The 24,319-nt window shown below is 37.6% G+C and overlaps 1 long non-coding RNA gene across 1 annotated transcript in view; it reads right to left on the minus strand.

Annotated features, from left to right (window-relative positions):
- Positions 1 to 2,515: 2,515 nt before the first annotated feature.
- The window catches only part of LOC143670224 (uncharacterized), a 29,649-nt gene continuing 7,845 nt past the window's right edge, over positions 2,516 to 24,319 (minus strand). Inside the window, exons 2-3 of the long non-coding RNA XR_013169300.1 lie at positions 2,737 to 2,832; positions 2,516 to 2,628 (exon numbers count right to left, since the gene is read on the minus strand). This is a non-coding gene — a long non-coding RNA (uncharacterized LOC143670224). The remainder of the gene's footprint in view (positions 2,629 to 2,736; positions 2,833 to 24,319) is intronic.

A 24,319-nucleotide genomic window follows, 5' to 3' on the forward strand; every position in this document is an offset into this window, starting at 1 on the left:
ATGCACGCTATGAAAATAGTTGACGAAAGATATGGATGCTCTGAATTGGGTATGTTTAAAAAAAAACAGTTGAGATTTGTTTTAGTTTGCTAATGCTGCAATATAATAATTCAGTATTCCAGAAATTGTATAATAATACAATATACCAGAAACGGGCTGGATTTTATAAAAGGGGCTTATTAAGTTACAAGTTTACAGTTCCAAGGCTATAAAAATGTCCAAACCAAGGCATCCAGAGAAAAATACCTGACTCAAGAAAGGCCAATGGTGTCCAGAACACCTCTGTCAGCTGGGAAGACATGTGGCTGGAGTTTGCTGGTCCTTTGGCTTCTGGTTTTGAACAGCTTCCCCGGGGGAATTTTCTTCCTTTATCTCCAAACATCTCTGTCTGTGTCAGCTCTGAGTTTTTTCCAAAATAGTTCCCTTTTAAAGGATTCCAGCAGGTAGATTAAGATGCACATTGAATGGGCAGAGACACATCTCCATGGAAACCTTCTAATCAAAAAGTCCCACCCACAATTGGATAGATCATATCTCCATGGAAATAACTTTATCAAAACTTCCACCCTACAATATTTTATTAGGATTGAATGAACATGGCTTTTCTGGGGTACAAAATAGTTTCAAACCAGCCCAAGATTTTATTTTAACCTAAAAATAAGATCATACTAGGTTTAACATGATGAACACTAATAGAAGACAAGGATGAATTTGCTATATTTCCTCTATTATTATGTTATTTAAATTATTTATAACATGTTATTGGACATTGCTATTTATTGGTAATAGCTTTCTCCTTGAGAAGACAGATAGACTTCGACACATATACTCTCTGAAATTGCTTCTTCTTGTTGTGGGAATCTTTCTTTACTATGCATGCTATGAAGAATATTGATCTAATGTTCACAAGTCAGAGAACTCTACTCACTGTTAACACTAGGAATGCTGCAACCACCGAGTAGCCAAAATTACAAAAATTAGAATTTTAAAAATCTCTGGAGTTTAAACCATGAAAACTATTTTAGAACCTGATGCAATATTATATATACCTCTTTATAGCTCAATGCCAGCCACCCCACCTCTGCAAAAATGAGAGCAATCAGTTTAGCTACTTCACAAAATGATGTTTAATCTTAAAGGAGATAATGTAAACAAGTGCTTACTACAGTGCTTGGTCCAAAAAGAAGGACGAATAAATTATTACCTGCTAGAATATAAACGCCATGTTGGTAGGGCCCTTCTTTTCTTTTTTTCACTACTGGGCCCCAAATTTAAAAAAATAGTTTCAAGCACATGATAGATGGTCAGTATAGTTTGGGAATGAATGCAATTAGATTGTAGAGGTAGTTGAAATAGTCTGTTTACCTTCAAGGGTAAATAATAATGAAATACCAATTCTCTGCTAGCCTCGCAGCATTTCCACAAATCTGTGTTCATATTTTACAGCCCAGTCACTACACATGCATCTATACACCAAACACATGACCTATTCAAATAGAGATGGTGGCTGGGATAAGATTATGTCCCCAGTATTATGGGGACAATTTATTCATTAATTTATTCAACTGATTGCATGCTATGTGCCAGGCACTAAGGAGGGGTGAGTGGAATGAAGATGACTAAGGTACTGCTTCTACTACAGAGTTATTCTCAGCTTTCATAAACATGAACTGGAAGTATAAACATGATTGCAGTATGGGCTAAAGGAATACTTAAAATGTAGGTATGGTGGTGACCCAAGGGAGTGGGGGCCAGAGTTGCTTGTAATCTTTGAGTTAGAGTCTGATGGATGAGCAGGATGTGTGGACAAGTGATTAAACGCAAAGAGGGCCATATTAGGCATTGTTCCCATGTTCCATTGAAGGACCAATTTTAGGAATATCATAAAAATCATGTAAGAGTGGAATTATGCTTTTCTCAAGATCTTCATTCACCTATCCTCCAACTTGCCCCTGTTTCCACCTTCTGATGAAAGGATCTGAATGAGGTTACTTATGCAGATGTATCAGATATCTCAGAAGGTTTTAGAGGTTAGTGCAAAGATGATCAAAGGTAGATGGGAGGAGGTATTTGTAGGGTAAGGACAGGTAAACAGATTTTTCCTGAAGCTAACTTCATGGCTTACTCCAGCCTCACTGGACCCTTCTAAGCAGACCTATTTGTCTTTAGCTCAACAGTTGCTTTCCACAAATGTAGATAGAGATAAATAAGTGTTTGGGGCTGAAATTTCTGCCTCATTTGCAAACGACAGTGGTTTGTAAATAAAAGTTCAGTTTAAATGTGCTGGGGATGGATTCTGCTCTCTAAATGTTTAGAAATCTTCGTCTAATGCTTTTGAACACTAGTCCCCCCAGCTTTGATGCTGTACAACTATGGAAATGATAATTCTTTGTGTCCAACTCAAGAGTAACATATGTGACACTTTCAATGAAACAATGACATAATTTTCCCATTTGCTATTTAAGAAACTAAGTATCTGAGCACAAAATTATGTTGAGGAAATATACTTACAACGATCATTCTAGTTGAATCTGGAAACATAATGTTAGTTTCACCAGGGCATACAGATTATTATATGTCACCATTCAAACATAATAGTAGAGGTGCTTTCAAGTGGTGAGCAGAGATCTGTGGTAAAATAAATGTAGGCACATTTTTAACAATGATATATAAAACATGAAATTTAATCCCCAAAGCATGATATTAATTAAAACTAACTTAGCTCTTCAGACAAACCTTAATTTAGACTTTTCACTCCTCCAGTAAGCCTTGGTGTAGGATATAGTGTCAAATGTCATTGTTCATGTGCTCTTGCCTGGTGGAAATTTCAGACTGTCAGGTTGAAGGTAAAGTAAACAAATTTAGTTCTGGCACATTAGAATTTGGCTCATACTTGTAAATTTTCAAATTGTGACAGCAGAACCCAGAGTATGATGAAAGGGACAAGCCTTGTTTTAGTTGCCATCTTGCAAAGAACCTTTTAATCGCCGTGTGCTTGCAGTGTATTTGAAATAATTAGCACATACTGATATGTAGGATGATAGTCAATTAGTTGCACCAGGGATCCCCCCTTGTTTTGTAACATAAATACAAGCATGTGATGGCTGAGAAAGAATGTTCCAGATGGTCAATCTGTCCTAATGGCTGGAAGGTGATAGCATACTAAAAAAGCAAGCAGTCCAAGATCCTGTGAACTTTGGATGAGTACAGAAGTTCAGTCATTGTTTTTATGGTGTCCTTGGTCCTGCACCCACATAAAGCTCCCTGACAGAATTCAACTGAGAACTCCCAACACCCATTAAGGAGCATTTCACGTCTTTTTATCTCTAAAGAGCTGCTCCCGGAATGGAAACTTTTTTTTTTGTTTTCTCATCTATCATTTAAAAAATTGTAAATAATCATCTTTCTTCTTTTAACCAGGACTTTTGGCATGTCAAACTAATTTCCTATATTCTATCCAAGTTCCACCTCACAACATGGTGCCCTTTTGGTATAAGGAAGAAATGGCATCACCTAAAGATTGCTTGGCTTGTCAAAGGCCATATTGAAAATTAGTTGGAGAGCCATGATTGGAACACAGGTTACTTGAATCATACTCAGCAGTAAACCACACTAGTTTTTTCTTTTGAATTAAAACTTTATGACAGCACTACAGAATTGTGGAGAGCAGAACTTGGGGCCAATATCAGGGTTGGAGAGCAAAATTGAAAGGAAGAATGGGGCACTGGGATTATTTACGTATTTATATGCAGTTGATCTCATAGAACAGGCATTCTCAATGGGGGCTATATCATCCCTGAAGGAATGAAAGTCGGTCCTGGGAGTGGGGGAAATTTTACTATGTTTAGGCATAAAAAGCTCAGATATACATATAGCACGTAAAATGATATTCAGTATATTTGTGTTATTAAAATTTCATGGATGGGCAATTAGGGAGAAAAACAGTCTAAAATGGCTGCTGAAGGTGATGATGAAAGAAAAATAAAATAAAGCAGGCCAGAAAAAATCTGTAGAATGTGAATGCAGGAACAGGCAGCCAAGGGGGATATAGTAGGGAACAATTTCCTCTTCCCATCACAAGTGAGTAGTTATTTACGGATAGCCTGGAATTCTGTTGTTTGGGCATTGTTGCAGGCACAATTTTAAGATGCCCCTCCGGTTCTCAGCCTCTGGTTTACATGCCCTGAATAATCCTCTCCCTTGGGTAAGGATAGACTCTGTGAATAAGATGGGACATTATTTCCAGGAGTCTGTTATATTATATAGCAAAAGAGAAGGGATTTTGAAGATATAATTAAGCCCCTAATCAGGTGACTCTGAATTAATCAAAAGAAGATTGTCCTAGGTAGGCCTAATCTGATCAGGTGAGTCCTTATAAAGAGGGTTTAAGTCTTCCCTGAGCTCAGAGAATTTCTCCTGCTGGCTTTGAGGATGCAAGCTGCTATGAACTCTACAGTTGTAAAGAAATTAATTCTGGCAGCAAACTGAATGAGCTTGGAAGTGGACTGTAAGCCTCAGAAGACAAAATAGCCTTGGGAGACTCTAAGCAGAGGACCAAGGAGATCCCTGACTCTTAGAAAACAAATGATTGAAAATGTGTGCCGTTTTAAACCACCAAATTATTGGTCATTTGTCATGTAGCAATAGAAAATTAATACAGTTATTTAAAGGTCCTCAAAGCAAAGGGATTTCTTGATGTTTCCACCTTCTTCAATACATTCCCATAAATCTCAGACATTATTAAACATTACTTAAGTATTTACGCTTAAGTGGTAGATTGTGCTATTGCTTTCCATCTTCTTTCTAAAGTTAACATTGTCATCCTCAAATCAAAGAAATGACACTTTATGCCAACAATCTTCTGACTCTTTCAATCTGTGGTTAAAACTAGTACAATTGTTCTGAGGGACACCAAACTGATCAGTTTGCTTATGTTTTGTTTTGTTTTTCTACCAATAAATAAAAAACACTCATTTAATTACCATTAAAGTATTGAATGGAGCAAAAAAAATTTGACCAAGCATCACCATTAATTCAGATAACTTATGGAAGCAATTGCCTCCATTGAGGAAGACCACAAACAGAAATGTTAGCAATAGTAGTTACTGAGAATTTGGGGGAGGGAGGCTGGTTTTACCTTCTGACATTTATACAGTATTCTCCAAGTATCAGGCCTGTTGTATATACTTTAACTCTCACCACAATCCCATAAGACAGATAATTTTTTTGTTACCATTTTACAGATAATGAAAACGGAAAGGCTGCTTATTTTAACAGTTTGTCCATTAAAAAAAAATTACTCTCAGGGTAAGGCAGCTATTTCCAACAAATGATGAGGATATTGGGAGCCAGTTAACCCCATTGGCTACATACTTGGCCTTGAATTAAAGTAGAATGACCCTGAATTCATATCACTCCTGACTCCCTTTAGAAACACTCAAGTCTTGCTATCTCCTTGGACCCTAGGGGAACAACCATGTAGTATACTTGCATTCTACTAGTTTATAATGCCTCACAACCTTTCATCCTGGGTCATCTCCCAAAATAGAGAACATGTCCCTCAACTGATTCTAAGTATTTTGTTCTGTGCTGCTTCTCCTTTACTCTCCGTTTCTTTACTTCCAAAACTCCTTATGATGTTTTCTTTGACTTTCTTGCTTTAATCAAAACTGGTGCCTTCCCAGCAACTAGGTGAAGTAGAGTCTGTTCCTTGTCCCATCCTTCAATTGCCCCAGGTTTAGGAGATAGAGTTGTTGTCTGTCTTGTTTATTGTCTCCTTACTCCTCTATGCTTAAAATCCCCTGCTCCATTGATGTGAATGCAGTTGTCCAACAGTTGCTTCTATTTGTTTCTGTTACTGACAAACCACCTGTAAATCTCCCCCATACTCACCACAGAAATTTGGGCCTATTCTTAATCTAGCTGTTGTTCTATCATCACTCAAAGGAACCATTCAATTATGGTCTCAAAATTCTTAACCCTTTTTATTTCCTCATATTCAGTTCCACTCTACTTCAGGTACCCAGTCCTGTGGCCACATCTTGGTTCTGATAATCACCTAGAATATCTCCTCTTCTAAAATAGAAAATTCAAGTACTTTCAACTTTGAATGGCACATTATCTCCTCCCCTCTCTCATTTACTTAGGCCATGTCTGATTATTGATCTCAGAGTTACTGCTGCTCTTTTCATCCCTCTACTTTCTCCCTATCTTACTCTTTCTTGATTCTTTGATTTACCACTTTATTCTCCAGGCAATAATTTCAACTCATTGACCATTCCATCAGTTTAACTTCTTCCATGCATCTTGATTACAGCTAGTTTGTATGACTGGATATTATAGTGTTTATTTATTGCCACATCAAATTTCATAAGGCCATGAGATATATCTCCTCACTGTGAAGCTCTTTGTAATTTCCCATGTTATAATATGAGATGCCAATGAGTCCCACTATGCTAAGTAAGGCCAGTGCTCTGGCTCAAAAGCAGCAACGAGAATGACTGCATATTTCCTGCCTCCCTATTAGCTTTAAGTGAGTCTCCTCCTGCCTCCCTATTAGCTTTAAGTGAGTCTCCTCCACAGTTAGCTGTTCTTAAGGACTCCTACTCAACCCTAGAAGCTCTCCAGGTCTCATTTATCTTAGTTTCTGCCGATAATAGATGCAGATATATGAAGCTCTACAAAACTAACTGAATATCTCTGTCAATGGAACCACTTATGGACTAGGAAAGGGCACTGGAAGCAGCAAGGCATTATTGGACTTCTCCCCTTTCTTTTCAAGTGTATTAGTTTGTTAAGCTGCCAGACTGGAATATGCCAGAAATCAAATGGCTTTTTTAAAAAGGGAATTTAGTAAGTTGCAAGTTTACAGTACTAAGGCCATAAATATGTCTTAACTAGTCATTCAAAGGAAGATACCTTGACTCAAGTTAGGATGATCTGGAAAGGCACTTGCTGGCATCTGCTGGTCCTTGTTCCTTGTTCTATTGCTTCCCTGTTCTGTTGCTTCTAGTTTCTGATGCTAGTGGTTTCCTCTCTAAGCGTCTGTGGGCATTCACTTAGCTGTTCTGGGACAAAACTCTGGGTTTCATCTCTTAGCTTAGCATCTGCTGGAGATTTCTTCTCTTCAGGTTCTGGCTATTTCTTTGAGTCCTTGCTCGACATCCGGACTATTTCTGTCTCTATCTCCAAATGTCTATATTGGCTCTGCCTGTCAGCTCTGCTACTCTCCAAAATGTTTCCTCTTTTAACAGATTACAGTAAACTAATCAAGACCCACTTGGAATGTGTGGGGTCACATCTCCATCTAATCAGAAGGCCACACCCACAATTGGGTGTGCCAAATCTCCACGGAGATAATATAATCAAAAGTTTCCACCCTACAATATTGAGTCAGGATTAAAATATGCTTTTCTAGGGTACATAATACTTTCAAACAGGCACATCAAGTTTAGAAATTTTCATCAACAGCTATTCCAGATGTGTTACTTGCTTGGCAAAGTATCAGCAGAAGGTTAGTTAATTGCTTGAGTTTCTGCCAATACCGACACATGACTAAGCTTCATTGAGCTACAATTCCCTCTACCAAGCATGAATGGAATAGGAGCATTCTATGTAAATATTAGCTTAAGTCAAGCATTATCAGGTAGAAATCTATAATAGCTGATTTACATACTTATAAGAAAAAAGTGTTGTCATATTCCACTAATTAGAAACTTGGATCATTCTATTCCAGGGTCTAATGGGCAATTCATGGATTAAATTAGATAATGGTTATGTAGTGGGTGCATTTTATACCTCCTTAAAAAGTTAGACTTACCTGAGTTTAAGTGCAATGGATGAGAGGAAGAACTAGAAGGAAAATTCTGGAATATTATTCTGGGATATTAGACCAGTTAACATGAGTAAAATCCAGTGCAAACAACAGTGTCTCTTCTGTCTGTCTGATCCTCTGTTTTTCTTCCTCCCTCCTTTTTTCATCTTTCTATAAATGTTTATTGACCATGTACTCTATCAGACACTGTGCTACGTGCTGAGAATAAATGACACCCATGGAACTGCATTTGCTTGGGGCTACCAAATAGTTTGTTAGGGATAACAGACATGCATAATCTGCAAAGCACTGTAACAAAAGTATAAGAAAAATTACGTGAGATCCCAGGGAAAGAAGTTTCGATATATGCCAAGAACAACTACTAAGGGCTTCACAGGGGACATGATATTTTCTTCATCATCTATTCAGCAGCTAGTTAATTTATGCCCACTCTGCACCATGCAAGAGTGCCAAGCAGTGGCCTGCACTCATTTGTGTGGGGGCAGCTGAACCTGAGTTAAGCCTCAAGGCCATTTAGTATGTCATTAACCTTATTCCAAGGAGAAAAAGCAGTCTGTGAAATAATCTCTTCTCATTGAATTATCATTAGGATTTTGTAAATTAGTTTATAGCAGAAAGTACAGACCTATTCTGTGTCAGGCATACTGGATGTTTTATATAAAATGTCTTTGTAATGTAAAATCTTTGTAATGAATCATAGTTCAAAGAATACTCCAGTTCTACCATTATTTAGCAGCTAGCCTGGAATAGGTACTGTAGTAGATGCTGAGTCCCAAGAATAAGAAGGCATAGCTTCTATCTTGAGAGAGCCTTAGCCCAGACAGAGATAGCCATATAATTCTGTTTGGCTATTTGAAGTGCTAAAATAGCAAGGTAGCTGTTTCATGCTATGGGAGCACAGAAACAGCACACCCCATCCCAAAGTGCGGGTTTTAGGAAGTCTTCTTAAAGGAGACGTGTTTGATTGAGATTTAACAAGTGGCTCATTTAAGGGTTCGTTAAGTGTGAACGTAGAGCAAAGGTATTCTAGGAAGGCGGTCAGGCTGAAAAAACATATGGAAGTGTGCCGGAGAGAACTGAGACAGATGTTTTTAGCTCTAACTCAAAGATGAAGAAACGAGGTTTAGTCAATTTACAGAACACCTTCTCACTCTCTCACCAAGAGCATCCCACCAGTTAGTAGTAGACCAATCAAAGCCAACTAGTGTGTCTGCAAAGTCCATGTTTTTTTCCATCCCCTGAAACCGCTGCTTCAACCAGAATTTAATATTTAATCCCTGAGATTAAGCTCCCTGAGAACTGGGAGCTTAAGCACTCTAACGGGAGGAATTAAATTGACTGTAAATGCCAAGAAGACAGTTAAAGGGAATGTAACAAACAAAAGAAAAAAATGAAAAGAGAGGACAGGTGACAGAACGTAAAGACAGAAGGAGAAGCAGTCACAATCCAAATGATAGCATGATTAGTCGTTAGTAAAACTTCTTCAAGGTTGCCATTATTAGAGCTTGCACATGTCCAAAGGCAGCCTTCTCTACTCTGCACTGTCTCTTTGCCTGGTGACAAACTGTTTATTCCAATCATTTTCAGGCTTTGGTTTATTCTGTAACGTGAAGTCAGATGGAAGAATCCCCAACCCCTTTCACTGGTGATTCCTTTCTCCAGAATGGCATATCTCAAACATGCAAAAGACTCCACAGTAATTTTCCTGTGACTTGTGCACTGAGGCCAACTTCTTTCGTAGAAGAATCACTGCACTGATAGCCTTGAAAGGCAGAAGAAGTTTGCCCTGAGCAGCAATGGAACCCATCACTACTAACAACGGGCTTTTTTCCCCATTCTTTTCCTTCCCTTGGTCATTGTAAAAAGCCAGACAAAACAAAAGTCAAACCAAAATGCACACTGCCACCTTTACACCAGTGAAAATAAAGCAAACTGGTTATCCTACATTGGGAAGTGAGTCCACTTTGGGGTGATAATGGCTGTCCTTCTGCACACCTGCCAGTTTTATCACTAAGGAATGGAGCTGATGTGAGGTTTCTAGCCTGTGGCTCCTCACATTGACAGTTGGTTTTTAGGTTGTGACATTGTTTTGCCACATGCTTTCACAGGAAATCTAATGATGCAAGCTCTTACATTCTAGTAAAGGTGGAATAAAAGTTAAGCTGCTTAGCTCTGTATTAGGGAAATTAATTTATAAATTGATATAATGAAGACGCTACATTCACAAGAAGGAACAGGCTGGAATCAATCAAATATACCACAGTAGGAAAACACCCCACTCCCTCTTCTACTTCCCAGCTTCTTTTGTTTGTCACAAAAATGTGTCAATTTCTGTTAATCACCTGGCTTCATTGCTTTTGTAACTTAACTTTGCTTTGGTACATGAAGCCACGTTTTTCTCTCTTTATATTCTTTCTTAATGAAAGGCTGATTGTGTACATTCCCCATTAGAAGTCTGGCAAGTCTAAAATTCAGCTTTTTCTGTTACAGTCAGTAAAAATGTATAAGACTAGGGCAGATGCTGTGGAAATTTGGAAATATATATATATATAAAAAAATAGTTTACTATCTGCTTCCTTCACTTACTCTCCCCCACCAGCTCCCTCCCTGCCTCATGTTCAAAAAAAGCCAGCATCAGCTATTCACATGTTATCCACAAGGAGGCTATGTTTAACTTTTGTTTGCTCTGAAATAGCTTTAGCAAACAGTGTTTGGGCTTCACACAATGATGTCAACCTATGCTGCTTGATTCTGCCCCATTCTTACCAACACCACATGAACACACGCATGCACAAGTATGCACATGCCTTTAAAAACATCACCAAGAGGACTTTTTTTCTAAAAAAAATTACTCTGTTAACAGATTCTGAGTAAACAGCACTTGCTTCACTAAATAGAGGTCTGACCGTTCAGATGCAATGAATCCAGAAGTGTGGATGCTGTATGGAAATGAAACCAAACCCTATTCAAGAGTAGACGCTTCTTGAAATTTGGGCAGGGTCATTACTCCTTCATCAATTAACTGTTCTTTCATTTAAAATGTCCTGACATGTTACTGGGGTTTGAGGGAGATTGAAAATCTGACCTGGGGGCATTATATGACTCTGTAATCCAATCATCCCCCTATAAACTATGTACTATCCAATCTCTAAGTGATGATATCAGGCCTGATAATGATCAAGCTACCATCAGCTGGAATAATGATATATAAAACCAGTCTTTAGCATATCCAGTAGGTAAAAATAAGTTGCAAGAGAAAGAGAACATCTATTCCAGTGTGACCACTCCTTCAATATGACACCAAATTCCTCAACCCCAACACCTATGCCTCCTGAGTAGTTCCTAATGGCCAGTTTACTAAGGAAGACATATGTCTTTAGAGATGGAACTGAACTGTATTCTAGCACTAGCAGGAAATGGACTGTGATGATGTTACACCCTCATCAAGGGGTGTCTTGAAACACAGGTGAAGGTAATCCTCCCAGTAGGCATAACCTCAAACCGTAAATCTGTTCAGTTTCCCTAGAAGGAGAGAGAAATAAATATATAAAATCATAGGCATTGGCTAGCTGATCAGGAATTATAAAATATAAGATTAGAGGACTGGTGACAAGAATTTCTGCAAAAGAGATATACGAATGAACCTCTTCGGATGGGCACACAGTGTAAAGATGAAGTCTCTGCCCATGCCAAGACTCATCAAAGGTCAACAGTACAGAGGAGTCTCAATAACAAGATGGGGAAAATAACCCAATCTCTTGATATTGGGAGCATCCACAGCCTCTTCCTTCTTGTTCATGACCAGAGAGGACCTAATGCTTAGGATTGAGGTTACTTATGGGCTAAACCACATAGTCTTCCCCTTATCAAAGTGACCTGGCTACTACAACTTCTGAGTGCCCAAACTGCTAACAGCAGAGCCCAATATTCTGACTCTTTTTTGGTACAACAAACCAGCCATCTACCTGGAGCCATATTATTTTTTTCTGAATTCCTCCTATCATCATGACGCTATGATACCCACATTGGAATGGGTTTTATTCTGGATTTACCTAGAATTACCCTACCTATCATGTCTTAAACATACAAAAATTACCTTAATGACCTATGATGCTCTCCAACATAACGTTGGCACCAAAGAAACCCAGAACTGTGAAACATGGGCTGTTGCCTATGGAATTCACTAGCGTTCTTGGGTATCCATAACACAGAAGCAGCTGTTCTTATGAAATGCTAAACTGGCTAATGGAAGACTCAAATAAGGAACCAGAAGAGAGATGGCTTTAAAGTTTGGAATTCTACCCTATGGAATACTATATAATCTGAATTAGAAACCAATTTATAGTGTTGTTTCTCCCATACCAGAATACATGTCCATGGATTATTTGTTGTGGAATCAGGGAATGCAGAGAACAAAAAGACATGATCCATGGAATGTCATGGATACCAAATCACAGAATGTGACTAATGTCTGCCCTGGTCAAGTGGCCATGGACTTGGGACAACAAGATTTGAGGACGTGGGTGGGCCACGGTGGCTCAGCAGGCAAGAATGCTTGCCGGCCATGCCAGAGGACCTGGGTTTGAGTTCCGGTGCCTGCCCATGTAATAAAAAAAAAAAAAATTTGAGGACATGACAAGCAGGTTTGGGGAAGAGATGTGCATAAAAGCCTCTCAAAACACTTCTGATAAGTAAAAATATTTTCAGCCCATGTGAATCTCACCAATAAGACTCTAGTTGCAGGGAAGCCTTGTATTTTTATGAGATATTTCAGGTATCTTTGAAATTATAAATTATAATAATTGTCTTCCCACTACTCAGATTAAGAAATAAAATAAAATATTATCAGTACTATTTAAGGTCCCGAGGTAACCTTCCAGGCTCACTACACCTCCCTCCCAGAGGTAATTACTATACTGAATTTATTTGTGTTCCAATCTATGCCTCTGTATGTTTACTGCACATGTACAAACAATATATGCCATTGATTTCATGCTTTACATTTTATATACATGGAATATAATATCTGGATCCTTCTGTAACTTGACTTTTTTCTTAAGATTATGAAAACCATCCGTGTTTAATCTTCAGTTATGTGTAATATGCCAATGAGTGAATTTATTACAATTAAAATTATTAATTTTCCTGAGTACCCTATAGGTTGTTTCTAATTTATTTTTGCTATTATAAACTCTTCTGTCATTTTTGTACCTATCTTCTTATGCGTTTAGATTTTCTCGGGTTTTCTGTGTAAATAATCATATAGTTTAAATAAAAATGTTCATTTCTGAACAGATTTTGACATTTTAGAATGCATTTTAAATTATATATACACACACACATATATATAGTAATTTTATTAGTATTTATTAGTAAATTTATTAGCTTAAACAATGTACAGGAGTCTGTTTCTTCTGAGAATTATTGTAGAGCCTGAAGTTAACAAGAACAAATGAGAGGTGAAATGGACAAAGCAAGACCAAACTGGAACCTACAAGGATAAGTTGGAACTCATAAGGATGAACTGGAATCCACATTGGTTCCTCATTGCTTCCAAGCCTCCAAATTCCCTTATGGGGGTGTCCTCCAGGAGAAACCAGTGCCCTTCACCATGAAGCTAAACATACTCAGGCCTAGGAGTTGGAGAAACTGAAGGAGATGTAGTCGGAGCTGGAGGAGCTGTAAGCCCAAATGCTACCACACATGCAAAAAAGCTGCAATAATGGCTTTTTGCTTTACCTCTCTGAGCAGTAAAAGAACATGGCATATGCATTTCTGTCTTCCAAATCACATACAAGAAGTCCCTTGTAGCCCATGGAACTGAGATTAAGTAGAGAGGGGGAATCTGGGAAACAGTTCTGTTTGAGCCCATTTGACCCAAAGTACATCTACCAGATTAACCATTTTCTATACTCCCTTCTTTTTGGTCTCCATTTCCCCACTATTGAGATGGGGTTTACTGGTGGTGATTATCTTTACACATTAGTACATGATTTGAAGAACATAGTGGAAGAGTCACAAGAGTACTAGGGGTAGAATGTGAAATACCGAGAGATCCTGTCTTGAAAATGGAAAAAATAATTCAGGAAAATTTAGATCTTCTCTTAGGGAGGGGTGAGTGTGAGTGTGGTTGGGTTGTATAATGAAGAATTGCATCATGTTAAGGGACCTTATTTTTGGGAGATGGGAGGAAAGAGCAAAATGGTTTTACTCTATTAGATGTCACCATCTGGGAAATGTGCAAAATTAAGGAGAAAAAATCTTCCTTTGGGAGAGTTTTCCCATTGTGAATAGATCATTGGGAGGGAATTCCCTCGTGTCTGACTCCTACTGTATAAAGCAAAGAGGCCATGCCTTATACATGTTTTCCCCTGGGTCCTCCAGAAGATAAGTAGAAGACAAAATCTTATCTAATCTTATAAGTCATTCCCGGGACCTTGGAACTCCAGTGACTATCATAATAATGGAATACACACTTGGAAGTCAGATTCATTGAAATAAAACAAGGGTCATACGTTAAATACAAAGAAGACCAATAGGATTTTAAATCACTCAAGTGAATGATAATATAGAGGCTGCATCTAATGTCCATTTACCATCCACTATTAGTAATAATTTTTTCTGGAATTGCATCTTCCTTTCTACAAAAACCAACTAATCTTCCATTCAGTGGTTTTTAATATTATAACTTGTTGATTACTCTCTTCTCTATAATACTCTGTCCATTGCAACCCTCTTATCCTTTATACAGCTTCTTCCCTGCTAACAGATAGTTAAATGTTTTTCTAAAGTTTAGATTTAATTTCTGTATCATAAACCTTCCTTATGGAAGATCTTGCTTACCCTCTCTTCCCTTTATCCTTGCTTATTCTTGTTTCTAACTAACTCCATCAGAAATAGAATAAAATTCTTATGTTTTTAGAAAACGTGTATAAATACAAATGTGCATATACCATAACTCCCTACAATAAGCTTATTCTGTTCCAGGCAGTCTGCTAAATAAATAGTGGGAGTTTATTATCGAGGACTGGTTTTATTTATTACCAAATAATACTCACTGAAATATATCTTCAGACAGAAGTAATCCTCTATTTACCTTCAATGATCTCATCCGTTTTATGCTTGGATATAATATTGCTGAAGGGGGGGCAGTGGAGAAAAAAATATATGGTAATATTTATCTGATGGTGTGAAACTGTGACAGTTTCAAAGGCATGAGTATAATTTACTTCTTGGTAGGCTGCTTGATTATCAACACTAATAGTCCCTGGCTAATTACAATGTCATAGGGCACTGGTAACCATTTAAATGTAATGACATCAAGTCTGAATTTGCAATGGGAGAGGCGTTTGGGCTGTCCAACCCCTTGATAACTAGGCTCAAAACATCAGAGGCAGCTAGGATTTTTAGATGTTTTTATAAGAAAAAGGCAAAATTGAATTAATTTCAGGTAGAAATGTTTTGCTTCAATCTGGCCTCTAAAAACAGAGTGAAACAGAAAAACACATTGTAATGAATTTAAAGTACTGAGAATGTCAACACCACATGACATTCTGAATACTGATTTCTACTATTTGTAAAGTCCCATAATGAAGAACTCTAAATTCTCTCCATCTGACTACAGAAGCCAATTATGGACAGTAAATATCCTGTATAATAACAATGGGTAAATATTGCCAGAATATATTACATAAATTGCTATCAAAAATGGCAACCTAATAAAAGACATATTATATGTAGAAGAAAAAAAATCATTTTCCCCCTCAGAAATGGTAGGAGGATTATGGTTGTCAATATATTAATACAGTATTGATATGAAAATAGTCACATTATCAATAATAATTACCATATATCGAGCACCTACTTTGTATTAATGTGAAGGTACTTTACATGTATTTTATCATTAATCTGTACAACCCCTGAGAAGAAGATATTTATTGGCTCTAATCACAAATCAGTACACTAAGGCTCAGAGAAGTCTATTTTCTTGCCTAAATTCCCAGAGCTAATTAGTGGTAGATCTAGTGTTTAAATATTCTCTCACTCCGAAAACCTCACTCTTAGCCATGATCTCATGCTGCTTCCACTTAAAGCATGCTGTTCCAATACAACCCTGTCCACATGGAACAACTTGACTGAAGTAAAACCAGTCTCTTCTCTGATTGAATGGGGTTGTTTGGGTTTAGAATTGGGAAATTCTATGGCAAGCAAATATCCCAAGGCAAACTTCCAGGGAATGCTTTGATTCAGCCAATTATTCCATGGATACCTTAAGAGTTTGGAGTTATCTTTCAAGTTCCTCCAACTTGTAGGACGCAGAAAGAAATTAAAGCAAATATGTACATCTAGATTTTTAAAATTCAGATAAATTCCTAGCTCTGCAAAACCATGAGAAAATGTTAGGCATTTCAATTTAAGAATAGTATTAGAATGAATTCAGGGGGACTTGAACATGAAAAGTTTACAGTAGATAAATGATCTCTTGGATAGCCATCACTTCTAATATCAGCAGAAGAATATGTAATAGGCATGACATAAACCAGAGCCCATGATGCCAAATTTTGACATTATGGTATCAGATTCAGGCAGCCCCCAGCTAAGGATTTGTCAGCTGTCTTCACCATCAAAAACTGGGATGAGAGTACAGAGACCAAGTTAAAGACATAGTGTGCATTTCAGGCTGTCAAAATTTTAGGCTGCCAAAATAGAAGGATGATATCAAACTTCAATAATGTAGGGAATAAAGGATTGTGGGCCATCCTGTAATATATGCTCTAATGATTGTGACATAAATGAGATTATATGTACTTTTTAGTTTTCAGCAGCTACCTTTGGCCATACTACACTGAACTGTCAAGACTGTGGATCAAATCCTTACATTAATAGCACAGTTCTCTCTCTATCTTTCTGTATGTGTCTCTCTCTCCCACTCCCCTACCCCCTCTCTCTCCTCTCTCTCTCACCTTCCACTCTCCCTCTTTCTTTCTCTCTCTCTCTCTCCCCCCACTTCCTTCTCCCCTCTCCCCCAAAACAACATTTAGATTTCTACAGAATAAAGCAGTTATAAATTTAGGACCAAGAGTCTTTGGGAACTATGACTTAGCAAGAGTATCCATTTAAGAGACAAAAGATACAATACAATGCATATCAAAAATGCTTCTCCTTTCTCTTCAAATAATAATCTCCATTTGTTTAATGCCCAAGTATTAAACAAGATTTTCTTTTTGCAAATCTTTCTCTGGGCACAGATTTACAACCAGGCAATTTCAAGGAAATAAGTGTTTCCAAGCAAAAATAGAATAATATAAAGTAAAAATGAATGTACTTTCTTCCTATACCTCAATTAAAAATCATAATATTATGATACTTATGGTGTGTATGTAAAGGTGGTGTTTTTAATTAAGGCAGCTGCATTGCTTAGATAGTACCAATTGGCCTGGCTCCTACAAAGTTGTCGTTTCCTAAACTCAAAAATTGTGTCCATATAGCATGTTCCTCAACCTAAGCTATAGATGAGATGCTTTATTCACTGGATTTTTTGACTTGCTGATAGATATTTAAATATGACATGAAAATCTATCAATGAAATAGTCATGGTTGAAAATATGATATTGATAATCCATTTAATGTCATAATGAGGCCTTGATTGAAAGTAAGAGGCTGCATAAAGTTCTATAACACCTCTAAGCAACCAGATTTCCACAAATCTAACAAGAACCCCCACAAAAAAGAAAACACCCTTTGCTATAATATTGGTTTGTAACAAAAGCTCCATGAAATCTAAGATCTATAATAAAGGATTGCAGGGTTGTTAAATTTTTTTCAAAAAAAGCTCTTTACTAAATAGGAACACTATTGCCTTTCTTAATTTTCTATTACTTCCTTCCTCCATGAAAATTATTGCTCTACTTTGCATATTCAGTGAACACATTGGCATTTTCTTTATGGCTTGCCACTTGCATGGCTGAGGTAATCCAATAAATGTCAACTATCAACTGCCCAATATTAGGAGGAAGATACAAAAACATGGAACCATCATTATTTCTTTCATATCCTCTGCCCTTGACCAGTGTTCCCAGGAGGAAAAATTTAACATGAAAATTTATACCATGGTACTCCCCGGTTCAAATTTTTACTTAATTCAGTTATTAAATGAGCATTTGCTGAACATCTCCTACCTGCTGAACATTGTAAGTTTCAAGAGAGGAGCTCGCTATCCAGTTAGAGAACAAGTAAATAGTTGATTACAATATACCCAAAATAAGTGCATAGCCAGAGGACAATAAAGGATCCTATGTGACCCTCTGGAAGGGGCTCCTAAAGCAAGGCTCCCTATTTCCTGTAGACTAAAGTCCAAGTTTCTTACTGTGGTTTGAAAAGCCTCAAGCTCTGGCCCGTTTCCAGCTCTAGATCCTCATTGCCTCACTTTTTGTGCTCCAGAAGCACCAGGCTGCTTGTTATTGCCCCTCCCATACTAAGCTACTTCCTAGTTTTCCTTATTTTATCCCCTCAGCTTAGAATATTTTACTCTATTTTATTGGCCGTGCAAACCCTTACTTTAACTTAAATACCAAGACTTGGCTCAATAGTTAACAACCTTCATAGAACCTTCCTGACTCTCTCTGCCCTGCCCCTCCTCTTCGTTGTGCCCTAGGAAGTGATATCTACTGCTTAGAGTATGCACAGTGTTGTTTTTTGTGGGGGAAGTCCATGGGCCGGGAATTGAACTCAGGTCTCCCGCATGGCAGGCGAGAATTCTACCACTGAAATACCCTTTCACCCCCAGCCCACAGTATTTATAACTCTTGTATTTACAGGACTGGCTGCCTCCCTAGACTATTAGCTACATGGACTAGCAGTGGGGTTCTCATTTTTGCATGCTCAAGGTCTAACACACTGTGTTAAGTGAGTTACTATATTAATATTTTCCTATGACTATGGTACTATCACATCCATCATCTCATGAACAACTGCTAGAGGCCAGCCCAGCAGGAATATTTCCCCCTATTTTACAGAAAATAAACTGATGTGCAAGCCAGTTCAGGCACCTTGCTTAAGATCACACAACCCGTAAGTGGACAAATCAGTACTGAATTCCCATCTCTGTCTAGCTCTTAGTTTAGCCATTTTGCTGCCATGCCATTCTGATATCTATCGAATAAATGAGTACAGTTCCTCAATAACTCCATAATGTTTTGCACAGCAGAATGTTTGATCCTGTGACAAAATGATAGAACAAATAGGTAAAGCAGCTAATCAGTCCAAATTCATTCCTCCATGACAGACAACTATTTCCTAGGAAACCAAACCTGAGCAATTTTCTCAAAAAAAATCAAAAGGAACAAATAGATGGCATATTTAGATAGCAGAAGCTATTGAATTGAGAAGCTGAAATTATTCATTAAGGTATATTAAAAAAGACCTATTTACCAACACATAAAAAGCTTGGGTATTATGCAATACTCAAAATAGGCTATATTCACTTGTGAAATCCTCATGTTAGAAGAAAAGAAAAACAAGTTTAAGTAGAAAAGAATGAAATAGTGAACTTTAATAATGTTCTAATGTCCCTAAATTAAAACTACTGTGCTTTTTAAGTAAATGCTCACTTTAACCATCAACTAAAAATAAAGTTTACCTGTTTCTTTGTTTTCCTTTTTTCACAATCCATCGTATGGAAATGAACTCATACTGTCTCATGATAAACCTGCATTATTATGATATTGCTTTATATTATTATGAAACTAATCACCATATTATATTATTATTATTATTATTAAATGCATGTGTTAGGACTACATTCATTTAAAAACATCTAGGCATGCTCTGTTTCTCCCTACGATACTAGATGCACACATATGCTACAAGCACACAAATCTCACACACGTACTTTTTATGTATGAAATGTCAAAGAGAAATGGCCCCTTACGTATTTTCTTGAGATGTTTATAAATACAACAATTTTCTTGAGATGTTATAAAAAGGACCAAGAATGTTCTTGTGAGATTTGTGGAGCATCTTATTCCTTTATAGGCACAGATTGTGCAAGGGGGTTTCCCACGAAACGGAAAAGTTTTAGTTCTGGTACCTTACTTAGCCCAGCCTTTCTGGCATGTACTCTTTGAATTGTTTTGTCTTTCCTAGAGCTCTGGATTTTATGGGTTTATTGATGCCAACCTGTGCCACTTTGAATAGTTAGTGACAAAAATTCAAAGCTGACTGTAAGAGATGTTTCTATAAACCTTATTCTAAAGCACTTGATAAAATGTAGGAAGGGCCCTGTTTTCAGTTAGACATGGGCGGAAACCTTCATTCCAGGGGTTTGTCTACTCTTCTGAGTACCAATCCAGCTTGTTGTCCATGAGTCCTGTATAGTCAGGAGAGATCCACCGGGTGTTTGGGAATGAGGTTTTTCCTCTTTCCTGAGTACTACCATAGGGTTTTCCCAGAACTTACAGGCACTAACTCTACTGGGTGCTTAAGCACTTAATTTACTGAAGGAACAAGTAACTATCTCAAAGCAGGACCAACTATTGAGACCAGGAGTTGGGAGTTCATATAATTCTTTTCCTTGTGCTCTCACTTCACCTCCTGTGTGTATGGGGATAGGAAGGAGGAAGACAGAGGGAATTTATGCCACCAGATAAGAAACAAAGCCCCCAGAACTTAACACTATTGCATGTATGGATTTTCAATAAGGGAATTGCTGAATGTTAATTTCAAGATTAAGTCCCCTTTAAGTATATGGCTAGATATTTCAAAATTTAAAAAAATGACATAAAAGTAGGTATGGAGGCAGTAATGATAGAAACCAGTTTATTTATCTTGTAAAATTGCAAGAGCTCATATTAATCAGATCTCTGATACCTAAGTGCTGTCGCCTCTTTCATTTCGCAACATGCAAAAATGTAGCCAAAGAGCAGATACTCTTTCCTTTATAGCCTTCTGCTTTCTTAGTAGTGAATTAAGTTGATTTGCCGTTCAATATCTTCCAGCAGCTAGTCATTTGTCTTGATCCCCTGCCTGAAAGTATTCTGCTGCCTTGTGTTCAGTCCACCTTGAAGATACCTTCACCCTTACAAAGTCATGAAGTGGGTCAATTCTGACTCATTCTCTTTGGCATGCAAACCATCATCAGGGTAATGTTTGAAAATGCCCATTGGATCAAGGTTCTATCTAAACATGAGTCTCTGGAATTTTTGAGGGGGAAAAATGGGGTTTAAATCTTTGACTTTGGAGTGTGGGAGAAAAGAGATAAGAACAATTGTTATGGATTGAATTGTGTCCCCACCCCAACATATGCTCAAGTTCTAATCTCTGGTCTCATGAATGTGATTCTGCATGGAAATAGAATTTTTAAGAAGTTATTAGCTGAGATGAGACCAGACTGGATTAAGGTGGGTCTTAATCCAATATGATACTCATCTTTTTGAGGATAGACAGATAAGATAGCCTCATGACAGAAGCAGAAAATGAGCTATGCTACGAGCCAGAGAACATGATGGATTGCCAGCGAGCCACTTCTAGGAGCCTAGAGACTTCAGAGAGGGCATGGCCCTTCTGATGCCTTGATCATAGATGTTTAGGCTTTTGAACTGTGAGACAGTAAATTTCTGTTGTTTTAAATCACCCAATCTGTAGCAAACTAAGACAAACTAAGACAACATCAAATCAAATTTATGTAGTCAGGGTTTCCCTACCAACTACAGAATAAAGTGTATACTTCTACACATGGTTTCCAAGTCCTTCCCTTATCTGACTTCAACCATCTTTTCCTGTTTTCAGCCCCACCCTCCTGGAACATTGTAGATACCCTCCCCACCCTGCTGTCAGAGTGATTTTCTTAACACAATGAATGAACTCATATCACTTTCTTACTAATAAACCTTCAATGGCTTCACATTGGCCTTACAATAAACCAATCAATCCAGACCATGGCCTGGAACACTGCACATGATTTGACACCTGCCTACTACTCCAATACCTCCTGCACATGCCTTTCAGTTCCTTTGACATTCTACACTATTACCCAATACATAACCTTTACATATCCTTGTATTTCTGCCTGGAACACTCTTCATTAATTTACATGCCATCACCTTATTTTACTCATTCTTACAGTCTCCCATCAAATATCACGTCCACAAAGACATCTTCCCTGAGTGACTAGCTACCTAATCTAAATTCAGTCTTCAGTATATCGCATCATGATACTCTACATAACAATTGTGATAATTTTATTTTGTGACTATCTATTTATTGTTTGTTTTCCACACTGTCACATTAGCCTCATGATAGCAGAGATTATGTTATCATTCCTAGCACGAATGAGTGCACAGTCTAGCAAATATTAGGTGGTCAATAATTGTCATGGTCAGGTTCATGTGTCAACTTGGCCAAGTGGTGGTACCTGTTTGTCTGGTTGGGCAAGTGCTGGCCTGTCTGTTGTGATGAGGACATTTTCTAGAATTACATCATGATCATGTCAACTGTATCCACAGCTGATTCCATTTGTAATCAGCTAAAGGGGGTTGTCTTCTGCAATGAGTGATACTTAATCTAATGATCGGAAGCCTTTTAAGGAGGATTCAGAAGAGACAGGCTCTCTTTCTGCTTCAGCGAGTGAGCGTCTCCTATGGAGTTCATCCAGAACCTCCATCAGAATCGTCGACTTCACAGCCTGCCCTGCGGATGTTGAACTCTGCGTTTCCACGGTCACATGAGACACTTTTATAAATTTTATATTTGTGAGTGTTCCCTGTTGATTCTATTTCTCTAGAGAACCTTGACTAATACAATAGTATTTGATGCATAAAAGAATGAATGAATAAGTGTTCAGAACAAATATAGTCATGCTGGATAGATGTATGAAAACTACATCCAGCCAAGTTAAGTTCCCCTGTATTTCTCCATTAAAGTAACTTTTCTCTTGCTGTTTTCTCCTTGAAATTCTCTTTCCAATCTCCATCTATTGATAATTAGTAGTGATTTTTTCTTAGCCCCTAACTCAAATAATTTCAATTGCATAAGGTCTACCTAATTACAGACCCCAAACTGATTTCTTCTTCTTAGCTCCATGTCCTCATGTATTCTTTTTGGCTTCTTCCTTGAGAATTTGTTACCACATTCTACCGTGGGCCATGCACAAAAGTCTGCATATTTTATTCTTTTCTAGACTTTAAGCTCTTGGGAAACATGAATCAGCATTATTAATACTTATTCATACTATATACAGTAAATGCAGGGAAGGATGCATTGGAAGAGAAGGACATCTGTCCCCTTAATATTCATCACCCCTTTTTCCCAACATAGTGAATTTTTTATGTGGGTCTTGGCCGCAAGAGAAAGACTACATTTCCCAGCCTCCTTTGTATCTAGTTCAACCAAGCCACCAAGTTCTGATCAATGGGACATAAGTTGAAGTTGCAACTTCAGGATTGTGCTATTAAAGGGAAGGGGGGGTTTAACTTTGCCTTCATATTTCCTCCTTTAGTTCATGGGACTTCAAGTAGAGAATCATTTTGGCGCTATTTCAGAAGGTAGAGAGGGATAACATGCCAGGAAAGGCAGAATAAAAAGACAGATAGGTTTGAGGACCTGATATAATGGAATAGTATCCAATCATAACAATTTCATGAAGTAGATTAACCCTACCAGTTCTGGCTTTGGCATACATGAAAAAGAAGCTTCCATTTATTCTCAGCCACTGTTATTTTTGTGTGCAGCTGTGTATATTTGTGTGTATTTATATGAATAAATATTAATAAAACATTATGAGTAACTTTTTAGTTTATATCCTGTTTAAAGGACTAAGCAATATACCATGACCTACATGAATAGCATTTTTACTAGATGCTACAAGTAAGCAGGAGTGCCACCATTTTGCATGCCCTTAAATGTCTTAGCTGTCTTTTAGTTAGACATCTGAGATATGTTGTTTCTGGTCTCAAAAATAATCATAATTTATAAATAAGTGTCTTACATCAGGCTAGTATGCCCTGCTACTTTTTCAAATAGACAAGGTCGTCCAGCATTTGTAGATAAGTCTTTCCTTGCTTAGTTTTCCCAGTGAGTTGTTTAACTACTCATAGCTTCTGAATCTCTTTTGAAAAAAAAATGTTTGTTTATGAAACAGAATCAAAAGATAGAATTGGGAAGCCCTATTCATGGATTCTGGCTTGAAAATAATAGTAATGTGCATGGAACCCTGTTCACAAATTCAGAAGGGAAATGCGTTTCAAGCCGATATGAATGTGCATTGCAAACTAAAAATACTAACATAATTGATTTTTTTTTAGCAACAACTGATCAAGGATCTAGGCAGGCATGGTATAAAAAATAATGTTGCCTGTCACCCCAGTGTAGTTATTAATAGTAACCCCTTTCACCCTCAGAAGGGTGCTGCTTGAATGATAAATAAAATATTCCTTCTAGCACATCCCAAGGTTCATATCTGTAAAGCAAGGCTGTTGAGTTGGAATGATA

The sequence above is a fragment of the Tamandua tetradactyla genome, chromosome X (genome assembly GCF_023851605.1).
Source record: "Tamandua tetradactyla isolate mTamTet1 chromosome X, mTamTet1.pri, whole genome shotgun sequence".
Classification (NCBI taxonomy): Eukaryota; Metazoa; Chordata; class Mammalia; order Pilosa; family Myrmecophagidae; genus Tamandua; species Tamandua tetradactyla.